The sequence below is a fragment of the Urocitellus parryii genome, chromosome X, assembly GCF_045843805.1.
Source record: "Urocitellus parryii isolate mUroPar1 chromosome X, mUroPar1.hap1, whole genome shotgun sequence".
Lineage (NCBI taxonomy): Eukaryota > Metazoa > Chordata > Mammalia > Rodentia > Sciuridae > Urocitellus > Urocitellus parryii.
Window position 1 is genome coordinate 30,672,062 of NC_135547.1, and position 4,093 is coordinate 30,676,154.

General features: G+C 42.6%; 1 pseudogene; it reads right to left on the minus strand.

Moving 5' to 3' along the window:
• Nucleotides 1–390: 390 nt before the first annotated feature.
• Nucleotides 391–1,640, minus strand: LOC113196950 (heterogeneous nuclear ribonucleoprotein A1-like; annotated as a pseudogene).
• Between the last annotated feature and the right edge of the window lie 2,453 nt (nt 1,641–4,093).

Below are 4,093 nucleotides of genomic sequence, written 5' to 3' on the forward strand. Positions count from 1 at the left end.
ATCTGTAATCCCAGTGGCTCAGGAGGCTGAGGCAGGAGGATTTCAAGTTCAAAGCCAACCCTAGCAAAAGCGAGGCACTAAGCAACTCAGTGAGACCCTGTACTCAGTGAGTACTGCCCCCCCACCCCCTTAAAAAAACCCTTCATTGGAATGCTTTACACTTTCCACAGAACTAAAACTAAAGTAACCTGTTATACAATTAGTCACAAATACAGTCCTCAAGGGTTTTTTTCCCCCATACACATGAATGTTGTCTAGAATATGGCTTCTTTGTAAGCAGCTAAGCCCTGCCACCACTGTGTCTCGTTGAATTGACCAATCTGCTGTAACCTGTAGTTTCCCTGTCACCACCCTGGCTCTCTTCTGCTAAGCTTTGTTTCCTGGCAGTAATTAAAACCTTCTGTCACTGCCATAGATACTGCTGCTGCTGCTGCTGGAACTGCCCTAGCTGCCTTTATTTTGTGGTTTGGCAATATATAGGCTTCCACCATTATAGGGGCCAGAGCTTTTGCCTTCAAAGTTTCCTCCTTTCATGGATCCCAAATTTGAAGATTGATTATTGTAATTGCCAAGATCCTTGTAGCTTCTACCGCCTCCAAAACTGTTTCTAGCCAGGCACAGTGGCAATCCCAGAGGCCTGGGAGGCTGAAGCAGGAGGATCGCAAGTTCAAAGCCAGCCTCAGCAACATAGCAAGAACCTATCTCAAAATAAAAAATAAAAAGGACTGAGGATGTGGCTCAGTAGTTAAACACCGCTGGGTTCAATCCCCACTACCATAAATAAATAAATAAATAAACAAACAAAACTGTTTCTATCATTACCAAATCCATTGTAGCCATCCATGTTTCCACCATATCCACCACCCCCACAGCTGCCATCAAAGCCTCCATACTCACTTGAAGTTTCCTCCATGACCAAAATTGTCATTGTCACCAAAGCCACCTGCAATGACTACCACCAAAGTTTCCAGAACCACTTTGACTTCTATGGCTAAATGAAGCATTAACCATCTCTTGCTTCTACAGCGCTTTCTTTACTTCACAGTTGTGGCCATTCATAGTATGGTATCTGTGAATGACAATCTTATCCACAGTCATAGTTGTCCAAGGCTACAAAAGCAAAGCCCTGAGCTGGGAGACCCTGTCCCTAAATAAAATACAAAATAGGGCTGGGGATGTGACTCAGTGGTTGAATGCCCTTGAGTTCAATCCCTGGTACCCGCCCCCCCCCCAAAAAAAGCAAAGCCCCTCTTCTTTCTGCTGACTCACTCAGTCATGAGCAGTCACTTCCATTTTTCCATAGATAATGTTCTTCTGCATCTTCTTTACTGCCACAAAGTTCTTTTTCACAGTTAAGTGGGCCCCTATTCTTTGAGAATCTTTTCTTTAGACAGCTCTCTTTGGTTCCACAACTCTTCCATCCACCTTGTGTGGCCTAGCACACATGGCTACATCCACTTCCTCTGCAGTGGCTTAAGTGATAAGCCCCTGGAGTATTTTGTGTTTGGGTCTCTTGTTACCACATAGTCCATGAGTGTTCCCCATGGCTCAAAATGGCTTCTTAGATTCTCATTAATTATTTCAAAGCTCAGCTCTCTGATGAAGAGCCTCTGCAGCTGTTTGGGCTCTTCAGGAGACATGACAGCTTGGGAAGAGAGACTTTAATGATGCTTTGTTCATAGGCAGAAAAATCTTTCTTTTTTTCTTCATGGTCCTGGGGATAGAACGCAGGGTCTCATACATGCTAGGCAAGTGCTCTACCACTGAACTACATTCCCAGCTAGGTTTTTCTTTTTTTAATATTTATTTTTTAGTTATAGGTGGACACAATATCTTTATTAGTTATAGGTGGACACAATATCTTTATTTTATATTTTTGTGGTGCTGAGGATTGAACCCAATACCTCTCGCATGTCAGGTGAGCGCTCTACCTCTGAGCCACAACCCCAGCCCCAGTTTTTCTTTTTTTTTTTTTTAAGAGTAACAAGGCATGCGTTTTATTAAAGAGGAAAAGGGAAAGGGGACACTCTTAAGGGAGAGAGTGGGTCCTCTCAAAGAGGAGATGGATAATGTGCCTTTCCTGCACCCCAGTTTTATTGGGGATCCCATAGAGGTTTTCAGAGAGTTCCACCCAGGTCCACCTCTTGACTTTTAACTGACAACAGGATGATGATCCTAGTGATGAGAATCAGGGCCAAGTTACATTTCTCCGGAATGTTGAAGACTGAACACCCAAGAAATGCCTAGGCAATTATTTAAAGGATAGAACAGAGATAGACTTCTCCGCAGAGTAGGGGCCCCAGAGCTGGGTGTCCAAGGAAGTGGGGGTGTCCTGCCTCTTTTATAATTTTAGATTTCCTTTATTCTCATTCTCTCTCCTCCCCCATCCTGACTACAAGACTAGTAACCAAAAAGTAGTTTTTCTTTTTTTAATGAGGATTAAACTCACATAAATTTCAGAAAATTCATGTAAACACTGAGAACAATGCCTGGTACATCAAAAACTCTAATGGCTAGATACTACTCCTACTATTATTAGTAGGATTCTTTTAAATGGCCTTAACTGGTGAAATGAAAAGTTGATAACACTATATCAGGACTCAGTTTTATTTTATTTATTTATATTTTTTGGTACCAGGGATTGAACCTAAGATTGCTTTACCACTGAGCCACATCCCTAGCCCTTTTTGTGTTTTAGAAAAGGGTCTTGCTAAGTTGCTTAGGGCCTTGCTAAGTTGCTGAGATTGGCTTTGAACCTGCGATCCTCCTGCCTCAGCCTCCCAAGGCATTGGGATTACAGAGTGTGCCGCCATGCTCGGCTCCTGATTTTATTTTATTAGCCCATGAAATTCCCAAGTCTCAGAATGCCTGCCCTGAATCATGCTATGTATATGGAGAGGTTGCTCACCATGAGGCAATTGATCTTAATCCTGGCAAAGGAAGAAAAACGCTATAAATATCCTCATTACCCAGAAGAAATACTGAGCTCTCAGCCTGGAAGACACCACCATATACATTGAGGTTCTGCACACAAATGGTGTTGCGGAGATGTTGTGGTGAGGAAGGTGAGTGTGAGGGACAGTGTATCTCAGTAGGAAGAACACTGACTCTGAACACAGAAGGGATTCAAATCCCAGCAGGTCCTTCCACCTCTCTAAGCCTCGTATATACAATGGGGATCTTATTTCTTTTCTTTTCTTTTTTTTTTTAGATGTTGACGGACCTTTATTTTATTCATTTATTTATATGTGGTGCTGAGATTCAAACCCAGTGCCTCACACATGCTAGGCAAGCGCTCTGCCACCAAGCCACAATCCCCAGCCCCGGGGATCTTATTTCATGGGATTAAAAAGAGGATGAAATGAGGTAATTCATACAGAGAACTCTGAACAAGGACAGGCATATTGTGAGTGCTCAATAGCATTACTTACCTCAATCATGATGAGGAAGAGACTAACCATAACAGAATAAAAAAGCAGAGGAGCAAGAAAGAGCATGCCACTGCCCTGAAGCTGGGAGCTTGTATTCTGAGCTCTCATTTATTAGGGAAAATGCCCAGTAGACAAGCTAGAAGGAATCCTGTAAACACTCTCACCAGTGAGCACACTCGCTCCAGGGCTACAAATACTATTAATGAAAATAACTGGCCTCAGTCCTGTCCACTAGTTTGATGCCCATGTAGATCCTGTCAGACCAAATGTTATGAACCTTATAGTGCTACAGCATGCCTGAAACCACAGCCTGAATCACCAAGACCCACAGTAGTACATTCCAAAATGGCAGAACTCTTACTTCCTTTATGCCAAGCTTTGGTGAGCAGCAAGGTATTAGAAGCCCTGGGCCACTGATGAGTGGCACATGGTGAGGGTCTGGCATGGAGGCAAGGGAGAGTGGGATTCTTTTTTTTTTTTGGAAAATTTATTTATTTGTTCTAATTTGTTATACATGACAGCAGAATGCATTTCAGTTCATAGTATATATTAGAGCATAATTTTTCATTTCTCTGGTTGTACACAAAGTAGAGTCACACCATTCATGTTTTCATACATGTACCTAGGGTAATGATGTCCGTCTCATTCCACCATCTTTCCTA